The sequence below is a fragment of the Oreochromis aureus genome, linkage group 1, assembly GCF_013358895.1.
Source record: "Oreochromis aureus strain Israel breed Guangdong linkage group 1, ZZ_aureus, whole genome shotgun sequence".
Lineage (NCBI taxonomy): Eukaryota > Metazoa > Chordata > Actinopteri > Cichliformes > Cichlidae > Oreochromis > Oreochromis aureus.
In genome coordinates, this window is record NC_052942.1 from 26,865,429 (window position 1) to 26,885,457 (window position 20,029).

The 20,029-nt window shown below is 39.1% G+C and overlaps 1 long non-coding RNA gene across 2 annotated transcripts; it reads left to right on the forward strand.

The window, feature by feature from the left end:
* The first annotated feature begins 4,980 nt into the window (after positions 1 to 4,980).
* LOC120440000 lies at positions 4,981 to 19,912 on the forward strand. Of its 2 annotated transcripts, none has more exons than XR_005612907.1 (15): positions 4,981 to 5,053; positions 7,319 to 7,466; positions 7,615 to 7,673; positions 8,468 to 8,613; positions 8,704 to 8,735; positions 10,315 to 10,384; positions 13,127 to 13,152; positions 13,819 to 13,870; positions 14,965 to 15,046; positions 15,154 to 15,180; positions 15,315 to 15,346; positions 16,180 to 16,327; positions 16,750 to 16,805; positions 18,763 to 18,791; positions 19,648 to 19,912. It is a non-coding gene; the product is annotated as an uncharacterized LOC120440000 (long non-coding RNA). The 2 variants fall into 2 exon arrangements; XR_005612911.1 differs by lacking the exon at positions 19,648 to 19,912 and adding an exon at positions 18,879 to 19,305.
* The last annotated feature ends 117 nt before the right edge of the window (positions 19,913 to 20,029 follow it).

The window sequence follows — 20,029 nt, forward strand, 5'->3', positions numbered from 1 at the left end:
AGAACACTACTAACAGCTCTAAGTGGTTGATGTTCAGCTGGCGCTGGGCTGCAGACCAGATCCCTCTTACTGATGCAGCCTCGCACAGCGCTCCCCATCCTCTTAGGGAAGCATCCGTGGACACCACCTTGCGAAACAACACCCTCCCAATCCGAGAGCCCTGAGGCAGCAGCCTGGGCTCCCTCCAGGGAAGGAGAGCTAGCATGCAAGACGCGGTTACCGGCAGCCTCCTCCGGAGGTTACGCGATGCACACAAACGGTGAGAGAGAGTCCAGCGTTGAAACGCTCTCATTTTTAACAATCCAAGTGGCACTACGGCGATCATAGATGCCATCATGCCCAACAAACTTAATATCGTCTGGAAACGCAGTCTGCGTCCCAGCTGAAACTGAGCGAGGCAGCGATGAAACGCGGCCACTCTGTGCTCCGACAAACGTGCGCGGCTGGAAAGCGAGCATATTTTTTATACAGTTTTATCCTGTGAATAAAAGTATATGTTTTTGTCAATGTACCATGGTAATAACAGAAGCGAAACGCAATATTCTGTCAGGACAATTCACTATTTATGCACAATAAACAAAGGAGCATAACGCGACCATTTCTGTTCAGCACCAGACTTGCTTGTAACCTATATCACCAATTATGTTAAGAAAAATGACATATTAACTACTACAAAACACTGACCTTTGTGGGAATGCTTGGAGCAGACTAACATGTGAGCTGGAGTGTTCTGGGACGTTATATTTGGTATATCCAGGCCATCCGTCGCCTCTTTGTTACTGCGGAAACATGGCTTAAACAAGTCCTCTTCCACGATGTAATCCGATAAAAAACGATCTCTTTACCCATCGGCTTCCCGTGGCTGTCATGCGACCGGCTATTGCAGTTAATAATACAACAGCTTCTTGCCATTTTTTGTGTTTCTTTTTGTCGCTGTGTAACTGATTTCAATTGAAAGCCTGCGTGCGCTAGTACCTCTTGCCACCAGTTCCCAGAATCCTTTGCGGTTTTACCCCTGAATGACGTCACATTTTCAATCTCAGTCATTGACGGAGACACACGGGAGGAGGAGCAGCGAGCCATGGTTTGAAATCCTGCAGCTGGAAACACATTCATAAACACATGAAGACATCCAAACCGACATGATGACCAGCAGCTTTTACAGCTGTGGCTCCTGCAAACATCAGCTGATACTACAAATTAATAACAAATAAATTATAACAACAGCTGATCAAGCTTAAACGTGCTTTGTAAAAAACAACAACAACAAAAAAAACATTGTCAACTGCTTCCTGTAACTTTTTTACCAACCTACCAATCAAACCAACATTACTCCCTCCCCCCATAAGGCTCCCATCAGCAAAAAGTGAACATACTACGAAAGGCGGAAGAGGAAATAGTTCCTTACAATTTAGACCATCCCAATGATATAATTCCTTTCCACTGTGTTCCTGTTTATGAAAAACTACAAATTTACCCAGAATGAATTAAATATCGATATTTTAATATGAGAATCGATTTTTGAACATAAATAGCTGTTATCAAAGAAATCGATATTTCAGTATCGATCCGCACGGCACTACGGTCACTACTATGGAACTCCATGGGCGTTTATCAATATGCGTACTTGTGCGTACTTGCGTTCTCGTGTACTCGTGATACGTCATCAGTCGGAGACCAAGTACTGTTCCAATTCGAAGTACGCATCACGCCGAGAACGCGAAAAAGTCCCGGATGTGTTCTCGATCCGCCCATTTTATCGAGCATCATCGGTGTAGACTTGGGACAGCTATATATCCCAGAATGCATTTCGTCCAAAACTCAACAGCGGACTCCCGGCACATCGTCCCCCCCCCCTCCCCTCCCCGCCCGCTCGCGGTCTTCTCACTACTCAGGTTAAAGAAACCCCAGCAGCTGTCTATAGTATTGAGTGTCCACTAGAATAGAAATAAGAGCGTTCTAACATCTCACCTGCTTGTTTTTATTAAGGTATGTACACATATGTACATGTACACTATTTTTATTAATAGAGGTTTCACTACTGAGGTTAAAAATGATATATAAGTCACTTAGATCACTTCTAAATGTTAATGTTTGGTTTATTTCAGTGTGTTATTTGTTCCTGAGTAAACCGGTTTGGCTGTGATTAAAGTTAAGCTTCATAACATGTTACTCACAGTTAAATTAGGAGGGGCCGGCAGTAAAAACTCCGGACCTGTGACATCATCACGTACGCTGGTACAAATCACGAGTCCGTGCTCGCGTACTTGAGAATTGCTCGCGTACTCCCGTGCCTTCTCGGCGAGTACGTACTCGCGTACTTGGGCATTGATAAACGGCCCAAGTGTTGAACCATTGACTGTAGAAAACATGGACGACGCGACTCCGCCTCCTACCATTGTGCAAAAATGAAGCCAAAATATCCCGCTTGTGGAGGCTGCCATCTTGCAAATTTGGAGCCAGAGTCTGCGCAGTAGTGACTTGAGGTGGAGCGACTGTGTAACGCTCCCGCCCACACACCCGCTGGACATGACCGCAAACACGCCCCTACACTTTTTTACGTAGCCCGGCTGCTCGAGTTTTTGCTGGTTTACCGCGACTGACGACTCGTTTAATTAAGGTAAATACAAACATGTCACTGTTATAAAAAAAGACGCACAGCTTATCATCTTACAGTTCTAAAATCACTCTGTTGTTAATTCGTTAGCTAGATTAGCCGCTAGCATACGCACTGTGTTGGAGGCTTATTGCTAGCTAGTTAGCGATGCTACACACCTGGTACTCTAATAGTCTGTGTTATTGAAGGATTCAGCACTTCTTATGTTTGTTTTATCCATTTTAGACAGCGATGAGATCATCTGCACACTCTACAGAAGCCCAGAGTTACTGTTAATATCAAAAATATAATGCTGTCCTTTGAGATTTTAACATAAGACTGTGAGTGTAATGGATCTAAAACTGTTTAAATCTTCAGAGCCCTCTACAGCCTGGTAACATGGAAACTTTAAAAACATCAGCAGAACGTTTCAGTAGTGTAGTGTGATTTATTCTTTTCATTTAATAATAGAGTCCCTATTATATCAACAGCTACATTCACCCTGGAGAGAAACTAGTGAGGGAGACCATCAGGACTAAGCTGGGTTTCCTGGGTCCAGAGGTTTGGAGAAACTTCTTCCTTTTCTTTCATCACAGATGTCCTGTGCCAGAAGTTCTGTTGACCCACTGAGAGAGGCTTCATTTAAGAAACACCAGGAAGACTGAAGCTCATCGCATTGATCAAGCAGGACTCATGATCTTCACCAGCAGCTCCCTCACAGGGAAATCTTCAGCACTCCTCCGTAGGCCCGCCCCAGGAGATGGATAAACCCAGCATTTCATGAACACTGTGATGGAGACCTTTGGTTTGTGTAATGTTATAAATACTCGGATACTCCCCAGAGGCTCCAGACTTTTACATAAAGATATTATATTCAGTCCTGTAGAAAGTTATATATTTAAAAATATATGATCCTCTCTGGTTACTCTGGTATGAATAACTCTGAATCACTTTATGGTAAATAACACATTATCTGCAAAAAACTGTGAAAGAATTCCAGATGACAAGTTTGTAGTTAAAGATACAAGTGACGACCTTTGACCTTCATCAGGTTTTATTTAATTGTGCCAGAGAAAATCTCATATGCTCTTCATGCAGCTGAGTACATCAAGTGTTTAAAACGGAAGCTGTGCAGGTCTGAGATCAGCAGCTTTGTGAAACACCAAACTGAGGTCCTGTTAATGCTGATATATAGTGACACAGTTACATGAGTGATTAATCCTTTTGTTTTTTTGTCTTTAACTTTATCAATAAAGCTGCAGCTTTCACTACAGCACATGTAGTACTTTAATCTTTGTACTGTTTTCATCAGTTCATTTTGCAGTTAACATGTTGGATGATCTGTCTGCTGTCACTGGGTGGTGCTGAGGTCTGAATCTGAGGGCAGCTCCTGTAATCACAAAGAGAACAGAACCATCACAAACTCAAATATAAATTTTATCCCTCAAAATTGAAATAAAGCTGATTCTTCTGTCCTCACACACAGGATCTGAAGTTCTTCTCTTACATTTTTTTCAGTCTTACAGTACACTACAGTACTTTAATCCATAGTTCCTGATTAATGAGGAGTTACTGAAGTACAAGCTTTTAAAAAAATGTTACTGTCTTTACAGATGTGGCAAGAGACTGAAAACATGCTGTTGTTTGCATATATTTGATATTCAGCTCTGCACAGGAGCTGAAGCAGCGTGCAGCCTGTTGCTTTTACAGTATAATACTTGTAATAAAAGTACAGTAACAGTAATTAGTGACTGATTAGCCCGGAACGTTTCTCTTGATTTCTTTAGTAAATTCATTCACCTGCACTGATTAGCTAAACGAACCCTGACAGCCGAGTGCTCATTTTAGCTAGCTAGGTCTCAGGACATAGCTAAGGACAGTAGTTATGGATTAGCTTACAAACACGATTAACTTACCGAAAAAGTGCAGCGGGGCCTCGGGTCCTTCTGTCAGGTAGTCCAGTTTACTGAAGAGCACCTCAGGCTGTCAGGTTAAAACACTCGGTCGTGTTTTCGTAGCGTAAACGCTGGCCCTCCTCTCAGAGCCTACGCTCTATCTGCTATTCCCGAACAGAGATACGCAAGTTTCTCCGTGACTGCAGCTGCCAGTCAAAGCTGCTATGATGACGTTTCACCCCAATTTAACATCGCCGCTGTAGGAATTAGAATCAAACTTATGGGAAAGGAGACCCCTTGGACATCAATGAGCATGATGAGAACTATTGATAACAAAAGAAAGAATCTTTGGAAAAAAATTATCTAAGGAGAATAAATTAATTTTAGTCTGACCCCAGTCCCATCCGCTAACATGGAGGAGGCGGGGTTTATGACCTATACTGCAGCCAGACACCAGGGGGCGATAGAGACGTTTTGGCTTCATTTTTGGGGAGCTGTGGCGTCGTCCATGTTTTCTACAGTCAATGTGTTGAACGGCCATTCCAAGAAGCTCTCGGCTGAGGTGAGTAAAAAAACCCCTACTCAGCGCTGCACTGTTTTGTTTTTTTTTATGTTAAAATGCGTGTTTGACATTTAAATTCATATGCCCAGTGCTTTTAAAGTTAACGGAGTTCAAAAAAAGAGGGGGGGAAAGAATAACCTTAACAACCCTTAGAGGGTCCTGGAGTCATTTTTCGTCCACAGCGTTTTTTAATATTAGGCCATTTTCACTGTGTTGAATAGAATATAGCCAAACTTTCCAAACTTTTTTTTTTTTTTTTTACTTTAGAATTGCAGTCTGAGTTTATTAGATTAGCTTAAAGTGGCTAAGCTACAAACCGCCATCCAGATTAGGTCCTAGAGCCAAAAAACGCCCCATTGAAACCCATTATAAACGCTATTTTTCATTGCTCGATCATTACTACTAATTTAAGCGGCATTGTCTGACCTTCGGTGAGACGTTGCACTAGAGGCCTTAAAATTGTAATTTTTTTATTTGTTAAGTATCGCTACATTACCATTGCGTTTGATGGTTACAACAAAAATGTATATTTTTAAATCTGAAGGCGGGAATTTGACGTCACGACGACTTCCTTCCGGTATAGCTTTATTTATGTCCTCTGGCTAATCCTGGTCCAATTGCTATGCTTTCCTCTCGTATAAAATCGTCTAGTTTTATAGTAAACGACAGCAGATCACTTCTAAACGTCGGTGATAAGGTTGAACATGTAATCTTGGACACTTTTAAACCCGACCAGCCTGTCCGCCTGCACCCCTGCGGCCATGGGGCTAATCCGACAAACAGGCTCCGGTGAGTAAACAGCGCTCGGCTTTTTGTTTTGATATATTTCAGTGCGTTGTGCTTGTATTAGTCTGCATGTGACAAAAAAAGAAGAAAGAATCTTTCTTGCTATCGTGCTATGTGACCTGCCGTGCCAAATTAAATGTTGGAAAAAGTTTTCCACGATTTGGCATTATGCGCATCTTCATGACACAAAGACACTAGTGTTTGTGTCATGACAAACAAAAATGAGAAATTATTCAGTTTGAGGGATACAACAGAATATTAGGTTTTCATGTGGTATCAGACGTGTTGTGCTGGGTACACCGACACTATCCCACCGCTGCGGCTACCGGGAACTGCAGAAGCGGCACCCCGGGGCAGCTGGAGCCTCTGAGCAACATAAGTGTTTATGTTCATCCTTGTAAAATAAATGTTTTTCTGGTTCAAAGTGATCTTGTATTGTTATTTAGACATTTTTTTTTATTTTTTTTATTTTAGAACAAAACAAGGTAATAAGCATTTAGTGTAAGAAAAACATGATGAACCTGATATGGCACTATATGACATTTAGTGTGCTTCTGCGAAAAAATAGTAATGTATCAAAATGAATGTCAGTGGTAATCTTTGGACCATCCAAAGGCCTAATTATAATTACAATAAAATATAACTTCAAATGTATTTTATGGAAAATATTTAATTTTGTAGTTTTTTTCGCCTAAAAAAGCTGTGGGCTCATGTGACAAAACCGGGATATAAAGGGTTAAAATCCGCGAAATATAATTAAAACTTTATATGAATATTTCAAGGAGAAGTAGGTCTAAAAGATTGGCTAATTTAAAGTGGAAAAAAATATTAATATATAATATTTTTATAGCACTTATTATGGCGTGGTCGATTTTTGGCTCTAGGACCTCATGAGGGGTACTTTTTTAGGACTCTCCAATGGTTTTAAGGTAAAGCTCCTTCATGTTTTTCTGTGTTTTATCCCGAGTTACTTTGACACAAACGCATCTGCTGTGATTTTTACACATCTGATGAAGTCTCACAAGTGTCAGAACTGATAAATGATCAGAATTAGAATATTTCTGACTGACTGAGGCTAAATTTCCCTGATTCAATTTGATTCGAATCGGGGATCGAATCGATTGTAGAAATCAGTGATGAGACCCAGCTCTATTTCATACATAACTAGAGTTACCCACTGATGATAACTGATGACAGTGTGCTCAGATTGTTCTTGAATGTGGAGCTTGTAAGTGTCTATTCAGCACTAAAAGGTTTTTGTCAGCTTAATTTAACTTGCAGTACTTCCTGTAACTTCTGTCAGTTAGACAGTAATTATGCCAAATAAAGGACACTAATTTGAATTGATTACTCTCATGCTGTATAACAGTTCTGTAACATTCTGTTTGCACTTCCGTCAGTCTGGAAAAATCACACCCATCAGATTCACATTGATGTGATAGTTACATGTTTGCTCACTGGTTTTTCTCATGTCTGCAGATTACAAGAGTACCGCCGGGCATGGGAAAAACAGCCTCCGTCGGGCGAGGCAGATCGGCGGGGGCTGAAAGAGAGAATTCGGGTATGTGTGGGATGAGAAAAGAAGTTATTACACCATCAGAAGCATTTGGCTAAAGGGCTGATGCCAGTAAGTATTTCTCCAGGGTTTTTTTTTTTTTTTTTTCATATATATAAAAAACCACCATCAGTTTCATTGTCCTGGGCAGCAATGTTTGTTGGAAGTACTTATGTGTTTTTTTTTTTGTTTGTTTTTTTTTTAATGTGTTTTTTTTCAGGAGCAGCTGGCCAAAGGCCTGGTGCCTAAAAGACAGGAGAAGAAAACCCCCCCACCAAAGTAAGTACCTATGCAGTAGTAGCACCCAGATTTTCAGCATAATGGTATTTTGCATTGCTGTTTTGATGCAGTTTTCTGTCTTCATTTATGTTGGAAGTGATAAGTAGTGCCGTACGTTTTAATTTTTTTCAGAAATCTCTGTCAGACCGTGGTATATCATGTTTAGGTATTCTTTAAGTATTCTTTTTAAGATTCAAGATTAAGAATCTTGAATCCTCACCCTTCTTGAGCTTCTCGAGTGATGTTGCTATCACTTGGTATACAGTGGCTTGCAAAAGTATTCGGCCCCCTTGAACTTTTCCACATTTTGTCACATTACAGCCACAAACATGATTCAATTTTATTGGAATTCCACGTGAAAGACCAATACAAAGTGGTGTACACTTGAGAAGTGGAACGAAAATCATACATGATTCCAAACATTTTTTACAAATAAATAAAGTGGGGTGTGCGTAATTATTCAGCCCCCTGAGTCAATACTTTGTAGAACTACCTTTTGCTGCAATTACAGCTGCCAGTCTTTTAAGGTATGTCTCTACCAGCTTTGCACATCTAGAGACTGAAATCCTTGCCCATTCTTCTTTGCAAAACAGCTCCAGCTCAGTCAGATTAGATGGACAGCGTTTGTGAACAGCAGTTTTCAGATCTTGCCACAGATTCTCGATTGGATTTAGATCTGGACTTTGACTGGGCCATTCTAACACATGGATATGTTTTGTTTTAAACCACACCCATCAGATTCACATTGATGTGATAGTTACATGTTTGCTCACTGGTTTTTCTCATGTCTGCAGACTCCAAGAGTACCGCCGGATCTGGAAGAAACAGCCCCCGCCATGAGAAGCAGACCGGCGGGAGCTGAAGTAAAGGGTTCGGGTATGTGTGGGATGAGAAAAGAAGTTATTACGCCATCAAGCAGCTTGGCAAAGGCGTGACCCCAGTAAGTATTTCTCCAGGGTTTTTTTTTTTTCAATTCCAAGATGTCAGAATTGGAGTATTTATGTCTTAATCTGCTGTTTTGTTTGTTTAGAAAAGCACGGAAAAGCACCCTGCAGGACGAAGGTAAGTACCTTTGCAGTAGTAGCACCCAGATTGTCAGCATAATGGTATTTTGCATTGCATTGCTGTTTTGATGCAGTTTTCTGTCTTCATTTATGTTGGAAGTGATAAGTAGAGCCGTACGTTTTAATTTTTTTCAGAAATCTCTCAGTCAGACCGTGGTATATCATGTTTAGGTATTCTTTAAGTATTCTTTTAAAGATTCAAGATTAAGAATCTTGAATCCTCACCCTTCTTCAGCTTCTCGAGTGATGTTGCTATCACTTGGTATACAGTGGCTTGCAAAAGTATTCGGCGTTTGTGAACAGCAGTTTTCAGATCTTGCCACAGATTCTCGATTGGATTTAGATCTGGACTTTGACTGGGCCATTCTAACACATGGATATGTTTTGTTTTAAACCATTCCATTGTTGCCCTGGCTTTATGTTCAGGGTCGTTGTCCTGCTGGAAGGTGAACGTCCGCCCCAGTCTAGAGTCTTTTGCAGACCCCAAGAGGTTTTCTTCCGAGATTGCCCTGTATTTGGCTCCATCCATCTTCCCATCAACTCTGACCAGCTTCCCTGTCCCTGCTAGAGAGAAGCACCCCCAGAGCATGATGCTGCCACCACCATGTTTGACAGTGGGGATGGTGTGTTCAGAGTGATGTGCAGTGTTAGTTTTCTGCCACACATAGCGTTTTGCGTTTTGGCCAAAAAGTTCCATTTTGGTCTCATCTGACCAGATCACCTTCTTCCACATGTTTGCTGTGTCCCCCACATGGCTTGTGGCAAACTGCAAACGGGACTTCTTATGGTTTTCTGTTAACAATGGCTTTCTTCTTGCCGCTCTTCCATAAAGGCCAACTTTGTGCAGTGCACGACTAATAGTATATGGACAGATTCCCCCACCTGAGCTGTAGATCTTTGCAGCTCGTCCAGAGTCACCATGGGCCTCTTGGCTGCATTTCTGATCAGCGCTCTCCTTGTTCGGCCTGTGAGTTTAGGTGGACGGCCTTGTCTTGGTAGGTTTCCAGTTGTGCCATACTCCTTCCATTTCTGAATGATGGCTTGAACAGTGCTCCGTGGGATGTTCAAGGCTTGGGAAATCTTTTTGTAGCCTAAGCCTGCTTTAAATTTCTCAATAACTTTATCCCTGACCTGTCTGGTGTGTTCTTTGGACTTCATGGTGTTGTTGCTCCCAATATTCTCTTAGACAACCTCTGAGGCCGTCACAGAGCAGCTGTATTTGTACTGACATTAGATTACACACAGGTGCACTCGATTTAGTCATTAGCACTCATCAGGCAATGTCTATGGGCAACTGACTGCACTCAGACCAAAGGGGGCTGAATAATTACGCACACCCCACTTTATTTATTTGTAAAAAATGTTTGGAATCATGTATGATTTTTGTTCCACTTCTCACGTGTACACCACTTTGTATTGCTCTTTCACGTGGAATTCCAATAAAATTGATTCATGTTTGTGGCTGTAATGTGACAAAATGTGGAATAGTTCAAGGGGACCGAATACTTCTGCAAGCCACTGTAGCTATATCTGTCACTTCTTCCTCTGCTTATCCACCACTGCTATATATATTCCAGTTCTCACAGTGGGACGTGGAGCTGTGGTCCACAGGGTTCTTTCATTGTCTCCTCCCGGCGAGCTCCTATGGTGAGTCTAGTTGAACCAATAGAAGTGTACTATTTTTTTCATACCTATATCTTTACACGTAAAAGATACAAAGTCACTGAAGTCACAGAAGTCACTAGAACTGTAAATGATACTAACCCCATCCATGGTTGGTGCATTGTGTGCTTATTACAGTTTTTTTTTTCTCTCATAACCTTACTGACAAAAATGGAGGCCTAATACAGAGTAAAAATTGTTCAGACACGAAAATTAAATCTGAAGGATTTTTTGCAGCTTACAAAACTGATGAAATGGAGAAAATCAAAGTGATACTCGTGAAACTGTATACATCAGAAAAGAAAAAAGAAAATATATAAAATCTGAGAACATAGCACCAATTACTGTACAGTCAAATAAAGCCACGCTACACACCTTCTGCAACCACTTTATTAGGTACGCCTGTTCCACTGCTCATCCCAGTAATCCGAATGTCTAATCAGCCTTTCACATCAGCGGCAACTCAAAGCCTTTTAGGCATGTAGACATGGTCAAGACAGCCTGCTGCATTTCATACTGAGCATCAGAATAAGGAAGAAAGAGGATTGAATGTGGTATCATTAATCTCACACAGCCTGATTTTCCTGCACAGCCATTTACATGGAATGGTCTGAAATGAGAAAATTCCAGTTATCCAGTTCCAAGATATCTTTACCCAGCAGTTCTCTCGGTAAATGTACAGTCCTGATCAAAAGCTTAAGAGCACTTGAAAAATGGCAAAAAAAAATCTTATTTTGCATGGTTGAGTCTTAGCAGAGTTTGAAGTATATCTTCAACATGCAACAAGAAGAAATAAGAGTGAGACAACACATTTTTTTATGAGCATGCAATTTATTGAAAAAACAAACAAACAAAAAAGCGCTTAACTGAAACAGGCTATTTTACAGCTGATCAAAAGTTTAGGACCACATGCCTAAAAGGTCAAATCTGTGCAAAAATGTGGATTTATTGCCATTTTCTGTAAGGTAGTCACACTGTCATGATGTTCTGATGGCAAAGTCAAAAAGCCTTCTCCTTTTTGAACATGGTCGGGTTGTTGAACTGCATAAGCAGGGTCTCTCGGAGCGCACCATTGCTGCTGAGGTGGGTATGGTGGTGGTGAGGTGGGCTCTTAAACAGGAAGCGCTCAGACTTTCATGTTATTCGTTTTCGCGGCTCAAATACTATTAAAAGTGTAGTTGGTGACAAAAAAACGGGGTAATTTAAAACCTTCCACCACCACCATTGCTGCCTGTGATTTGAAATGCATTCTGGGTTGCCCCAAGTCCACACAAGCAAATGATTTCAAGTTGAGACATGAAGTGGACAAAAGTGCCATAATGAATTAAATAAATAAGTCATTAAATAATTAATTAGAACTGTCAATAATTATTTAAATTTGTCAATAATTAATTAAATGTGTCATTAATTAATTAATTAATTAATTAAATGTGTCAATTAATTAATTAATGTGTCGTAAATATTTATTTAATTGATTATTTCCAATTTAAATTGATTATTGCCACATTTAATTAATTATTTAATGGTGTATTTAATTAATTCATTATGGCAGTCCTGGCGTTCCATACAGCTTACAGACAACTAGCTGTCTGTAAGTTCAGTATTACTGTGATTTCTCCTCTTCTACTTTCAGAAACAATAATAAAATTAGCAAGAACAGAAAAGTAAGAGATTATTTGAATTGGACCAAAATAAAAACATAACGTGGTGATGTGAGAGCTATGATGCTAGAGTGAGAGCTCCAACTGCAATTGAGCTAGTAATACCAAAAGTGTTGCTCGTTGTCCTACACTGTGATAAAAACTTTAAATTTGGTTTATAAGAAAAGAACATTTCATTTATATGAAACCTTGCATTCTACATATCTGGTTTTGTCTTGTGTTTACTTCTGTGCGATACTGATTTTTCTTCCTTTCTCTTTCATGTTGGATCGTTTTGAATGAAAAAGAAACAATGGAAAAAGCTATTTTTATGAATTGTGTGCTCATTTATTCCTTCTGGATGTTCTTTGTATTAATAAAAAAAAGCATGTAAAGTGTAGGATTTCATACATTTATAGAATTTCGACCAAAACAAAGTAAACTTGCTTCACATATTCTAGTTGGTTAGTCAGGCTGCAAGTACTTCTCAATTTTAGTAAGAATGATTGATTATCATTTTATTTGGAAATGGCTTTTCAGATACATTTTTTTGCCAAGAAAACAAGTTTGTTTAGGGTTTTGGAGTTTTTTGTTGTTGTTGTTGTTGTTGTGTTTTTTTAAAAATCATACTGCTCTATAACCCCTACTGGCTTACCAGTGCAAGAGTCTTTGGGTGTAATGGCCTACTTGCTTTACTGTCTGAAGTGTGGATCAGATCTGATATTTTTTATTAACAGTTTTGTCCAAGATTTTAAATACATGTGAAATAAAATCTGTGTGTTTTTTTTTTTTTTTTTTTTTTTTTTTTTTGTTTTGTTTTGTTTTGTTTTGTTTTTTTTTTGTTTGTTTTTTTATCATAGCTGACACTGATCTCCATATTATATTGCTGGTCAATATACAAATTAAGTTATTATTTTTATGATTGACATATTCTTGTCTTTTTATATCATTTCTTCATTGGTGAACAATAAAGGGGAATTTCTGGCACTTCTGGAACAAGTAAACTTACTGTGGAGAGCTATTTGTTCCAGATGTGTCACATGGAGAAGGTCTTCAACTCTAATGATTTCCTTTTTTTTCCCCTCAGAGAAGAAAAAAAAAAAAGTGATAAAGGTAAGAAAAACTATTGCAAAAAAACTTCTGCAGTGTCTTCTCATCATCTGCTTTAAGGTTTATTGTTCTAAAAAATAAGTAATAATCTTTACTTTTGTGTTGACAAAGATAATTTTACTGTGTAAAATTTAGTCAAATGAAGATTTTTTTTTTAAGCTTTACTATAACTGAACTCGCATTTAAAAAACAAAAAAAAAAAAACAAAACAACTTTTGTGCTCTTTGGTCAAAGGCACAGAAATGAGCTGCATGTTTCTGGGCCTTTAGCCATGAAACATGCAGCTTTGAATAATAATTTACACCCCAGTTGTCAATCCATGTTGTATGAAAACATTTTTTCAAAGTGTTAGATTTCTTGATATAAAATTTCCATTTCCAATGCAGGAATAAAATTCCAACCTCACATTAATTGTAAATTGAATTCTGATTTGATATGGAAAATCCTGCTTGCAAGCTCAAGAACACGGGTTGATTATGTTTTCATTTTCTTTTTCTGCCAATTTGAGCAGGAAAACTTTAATATTTATACATGTATTAACACAGACTTTGCTACTCTATTCAAAGTTGCTAAGAATAAAAAGTAAGTCAATAATAAACTACAACACCAATATAAAGATTTTTCTTGCTACAAACTTTAGCTAATCTCTCATGTGAATTTTCATTTCAGTGATGAGACCAGCTGCTCCCCCGTCCTCCCAAAAAGAAGACCCGGCGGTCAAGTAAGTTAAATGCAGAGGATCAAAAGTTCTGTTTGAGACTCACGCTGGAAATAATGTGGAAATATGATTCTAGAGGCTCTTGATAGGTTTCATCACTCTCCGACTTCACATTTGATAAATATCGTCAGTTATTTCCTCTTACCTTTGCTGTTTTGCTTCGACCACGATAAACTCATACTTCCTGCACAGCTCTCTCTCTCTCTCTCTGTGTACTCAAAGTTTCCCATCTCAAATCTCTGTTTTCTGCATTATTCGCTTGCTAATTATGTACCAGTCTACTGTTGTGTACAGGCTGTTGTTTTTTCTTTTTCAAAATGACCCTTGACAAGAAAGCCTCATTTCTGCTGTTCAATACCAAAGAAATTTAATCTTTAAAATCTTTTTTAAAATGATGCCACATTGCAAAATGCTAAGCTGTGTCTCTAATAAAACCTCTGTAACTTTGCTCTGCTTCATGTCAGCAGCATCAGGTAATGTTCACCTGTTGAGTCATGGTTTTCTTTGGTTTTTCTTTTGCTTTTCTACTGTAAAAGATTTCTTTAAGGTAAAGCTCCTTCATGTTTTTCTGTGTTTTATCCTGAGTTACTTTGACACAAACCCATCTGCTGTGATTTTTACACATCTGATGAAATCTGACAAGTGTCAGAACTGATAAATGATCATAATTATAATATTTCTGACTGACTGAGGCTAAATTTCCCTGATTCAATTTGATTCGAATCGGGGATCGAATCGATTGTAGAAATCAGTGATGAGACCCAGCTCTATTTCATACATAACTAGAGTTACCCACTGATGATAACTGATGACAGTGTGCTCAGATTGTTCTTGAATGTGGAGCTTGTAAGTGTCTATTCAGCACTAAAAGGTTTTTGTCAGCTTAATTTAACTTGCAGTACTTCCTGTAACTTCTGTCAGTTAGACAGTAATTATGCCAAATAAAGGACACTAATTTGAATTGATTACTCTCATGCTGTATAACAGTTCTGTAACATTCTGTTTGCACTTCCGTCAGTCTGGAAAAATCACACCCATCAGATTCACATTGATGTGATAGTTACATGTTTGCTCACTGGTTTTTCTCATGTCTGCAGATTACAACAATACCGCCGGGCATGGGAAAAACAGCCCCCGCCGGGTGAAGCGGACCGGCGGGGGCTTAAGACCTGGATACGGGTATGTGTGGGATGAGAAAAGAAGTTATTACACCATCAGTTTCATTGTCCTGGGCAGCAATGTTTGTTGGAAGTACTTATGTGTTTTTTTTAATGTGTTTTTTTCAGGAGCAGCTTGGCAACGGGATGACCCCAGTAAGTATTTCTCCAGGGTTTTTTTTTTCCAATTATCTATATATAGATATATATATATATATATATATAAACCTTCCAAGATGTCAGAATTGGAGTATTTATGTCTTAATCTGCTGTTTTGTTTGTTTGTTTAGAAAACCACAGAGAAGCATTCCACAGGAAGAAGGTAAGTACCTTTGCAGTAGTAGCACCCAGATTGTCAGCATAATGGTATTTTGCATTGCATTGCTGTTTTGATGCAGTTTTCTGTCTTCATTTATGTTGGAAGTGATAAGTAGAGCCGTACGTTTTAAGTTTTTTCAGAAATCTCTCAGTCAGACCGTGGTATATCATGTTTAGGTGGAAACTAGTGAGCTAACTTCACGAAGCTCCTGACTACTTAATTAAGTATTCTTTTTAAGATTCAAGATTAAGAATCTTGAATCCTCACCCTTCTTGAGCTTCTCGAGTGATGTTGCTATCACTTGGTATACAGTGGCTTGCAAAAGTATTGCCCCTTGAACTTTTCCACATTTTGTCACATTACAGCCACAAACATGATTCAATTTTATTGGAATTCCACGTGAAAGACCAATACAAAGTGGTGTACACTTGAGAAGTGGAACGAAAATCATACATGATTCCAAACATTTTTTACAAATAAATAAAGTGGGTGTGCGTAATTATTCAGCCCCTGAGTCAATACTTTGTAGAACTACCTTTTGCTGCAATTACAGCTGCCAGTCTTTTAAGGTATGTCTCTACCAGCTTTGCACATCTAGAGACTGAAATCCTTGCCCATTCTTCTTTGCAAAACAGCTCCAGCTCAGTCAGATTAGATGGACAGCGTTTGTGAACAGCAGTTTTCAGATCTTGCCACAGATTCTCGATTGGATTTAGATCTGGACTTTGACTGGGCCATTCTAACACATGGATATGTTTTGTTTTAAACCACACCCATCAGATTCACATTGATGTGATAGTTACATGTTTGCTCACTGGTTTTTCTCATGTCTGCAGACTCCAAGAGTACCGCCGGATCTGGAAGAAACAGCCCCCGCCATGAGAAGCAGACCGGCGGGAGCTGAAGTAAAGGGTTCGGGTATGTGTGGGATGAGAAAAGAAGTTATTACACCATCAGAAGCATTTGGGTAAAGGGCTGATGCCAGTAAGTATTTCTCCAGGGTTTTTTTTTTTTTATTTAATATATATCTATATATCTATATATATATATATATATATCTATATATATCTATATCTATATATATATATATATATATATATATATATATATATATATATATATATATATATATATATATATATATATATATATATATATATATATATATATATATATATATATATATATATATATATATATATATATATATATATATATATATATATATATATATATATATATATATATATATATATATATATATATATATATATATATATATATATATATATATATATATATATATATATATATATATATCCACCATCAGTTTCATTGTCCTGGGCAGCAATGTTTGTTGGAAGTACTTATGTGGTTTTTTTTTTTTTTAATGTGTTTTTTTTCAGGAGCAGCTGGCCAAAGGCCTGGTGCCTAAAAGACAGGAGAAGAACCCCCCACCAAAGTAAGTACCTATGCAGTAGTAGCACCCAGATTTTCAGCATAATGGTATTTTGCATTGCATTGCTGTTTTGATGCAGTTTTCTGTCTTCATTTATGTTGGAAGTGATAAGTAGAGAGCCGACGTTTTAAGTTTTTTCAGAAATCTCTCAGTCAGACCATGGTATATCATGTTTAGGTATTCTTTAAGTATTCTTTTTAAGATTCAAGATTAAGAATCTTGAATCCTCACCCTTCTTGAGCTTCTCGAGTGATGTTGCTATCACTTGGTATACAGTGGCTTGCAAAAGTATTCGGCGTTTGTGAACAGCAGTTTTCAGATCTTGCCACAGATTCTCGATTGGATTTAGATCTGGACTTTGACTGGGCCATTCTAACACATGGATATGTTTTGTTTTAAACCATTCCATTGTTGCCCTGGCTTTATGTTCAGGGTCGTTGTCCTGCTGGAAGGTGAACGTCCGCCCCAGTCTAGAGTCTTTTGCAGACCCCAAGAGGTTTTCTTCCGAGATTGCCCTGTATTTGGCTCCATCCAGCTTCCCATCAACTCTGACCAGCTTCCCTGTCCCTGCTAGAGAGAAGCACCCCCAGAGCATGATGCTGCCACCACCATGTTTGACAGTGGGGATGGTGTGTTCAGAGTGATGTGCAGTGTTAGTTTTCTGCCACACATAGCGTTTTGCGTTTTGGCCAAAAAGTTCCATTTTGGTCTCATCTGACCAGAGCACCTTCTTCCACATGTTTGCTGTGTCCCCCACATGGCTTGTGGCAAACTGCAAACGGGACTTCGTATGGTTTTCTGTTAACAATGGCTTTCTTCTTGCCACTCTTCCATAAAGGCCAACTTTGTGCAGTGCACGACTAATAGTATATGGACAGATTCCCCCACCTGAGCTGTAGATCTTTGCAGCTCGTCCAGAGTCACCATGGGCCTCTTGGCTGCATTTCTGATCAGCGCTCTCCTTGTTCGGCCTGTGAGTTTAGGTGGGCGGCCTTGTCTTGGTAGGTTTCAGTTGTGCCATACTCCTTCCATTTCTGAATGATGGCTTGAACAGTGCTCCGTGGGATGTTCAAGGCTTGGGAAATCTTTTTGTAGCCTAAGCCTGCTTTAAATTTCTCAATAACTTTATCCCTGACCTGTCTGGTGTGTTCTTTGGACTTCATGGTGTTGTTGCTCCCAATATTCTCTTAGACAACCTCTGAGGCCGTCACAGAGCAGCTGTATTTGTACTGACATTAGATTACACACAGGTGCACTGTATTTAGTCATTGGCTCTCATCGGGCAATGTCTATGGGCAACTGACTGCACTCAGACCAAAGGGGGCTGAATAATTACGCACACCCCACTTTATTTATTTGTAAAAAATGTTTGGAATCATGTATGATTTTTGTTCCACTTCTCACGTGTACACCACTTTGTATTGTTCTTTCACGTGGAATTCCAATAAAATTGATTCATGTTTGTGGCTGTAATGTGACAAAATGTGGAAAAGTTCAAGGGGGCCGAATACTTTTGCAAGCCACTGTAGCTATATCTGTCACTTCTCCCTCTGCTTGTCCACCACTGCTATATATATGCCAGTTTTCCAGATGCAGTGTGGGACTTCACACTGCATCTGGAAGTCCCACAGTGTCTTAGCTTAGTGATTATCAATTCAAGAAGACTCCTCAAGATTTGGTAGAACAGATCTAACAAGATTTGTCAAGTTGTGAAAGCGCTTGCTCATAGGGGGTCATCTAATTGTTGGAGCGTTTTCTGTTTTCTCTGTAGTCTTTAACTTACAGTTTAAAGCACCTTGAGGCAACTGTTGTTGTGATTTGGCGCAGTATAAATACAATTAAAGTTATTTGAACTTGCCTTACTCTCTGCAGGTGTTGATCAAAGGCTTATTTGACTACCAAAGGTTTTGCTTAATTGTCTTGCTAACAAACTGTATTTGTGCTCTTGTCTCCCTCAAAGATCGCCTAACAAATAAGGGGTCCTGCATGGTGAGTCTAGTTGAACCAATAGAATGTTCTGCTTGATAATTATTGCTCTCTATTTCTCAACAGCCTTTCTTCAATTTTCATCCTCAGGTGCAGCAAATAAAAAACAATATTCAAGTATTACAGTTCTATGCTTTACTTAATAATTAATCGCCCATCCCGTCACACTATGAATATTTACATGCAAAGCGTCCCTGGGAGCCATCCATATGCCAGAGGGAGGGAAGTCTGTGTGTTTATAGCATTAAACGCTCAAATATCGTCACAAACCCCATTTCGCCTCCAACCATGAAAAACACTCACTAACACTCACTAAAGCATTGCAAGCATTTTATTTGGTGTTGCACAATGTAACCTATTCAACTCCCATTTAGACGTGGAGAGTCAGATTACAGGTACTCTCTCTATGCTGAACAGAAATCCCAGGATGCCGCTTGTCTAGTTCGAATGTGAAGGGATCAGAAATGAGGTTTTTTTTTTTTCTTTAGGTGCTGTTTCCAGAGCAATGACATTGTTCACTGAGGCCGACCTCCACTTAATGTGTCAAAATGTCAAAGGTCCCGTTGTCAGTGCTGATTGAATTGAGGTGTAGAAGAAATTACACAGTATAGTAAATTATGTAGTGAAAGCAGAAACGTGCGGTGGGAGCAAAAAGCGTGTGTGCTGATTTAAAAAAGGGGAAAAAAAGTTTTAGACTGTAATACTTTGAGCAAGAAGAAAATCAAAAACAAATATTGCTCATTATAAATGATTATGTGGTTCTGCAGCTGAGGACTTGCACTGCCAAACATTAATGCACTATTCAGTTTTAATCTTGGTGACTACCTTCTCTTTATTCCTCCCTTTGTATGTGATCCAGAGATATAGAAAAAGTGCTGCTGCAGAACATTGGAAACACGGCGTAATCGTGCTGCCTGTGACTGCTGCTTCAGAGTACAATACCATTCATAAATTTCCAACCTTTGACCTCTGAGGGAGACTCAGCAGGATGCACATCAGGAGGGTCCGGGGATATAGCAAAATTCATCTTGTTAAAGTTGCACTGTGGCCACTTTAAAGGATACACAAGCTAATAATGGATAAGTGGGATATGTTATACAAATAAATATGCTGTTACTAGTGAACCTGGGCATGTTTGGCTCTGTTGCTCCCATTGGTGATATTTATCCAGGAATGGAAGGCTGAATGTTGTTGTTGCCTCCCTGCAGGTCCCCAAGCTCTCAGATCTCCTCTCTGTCTCC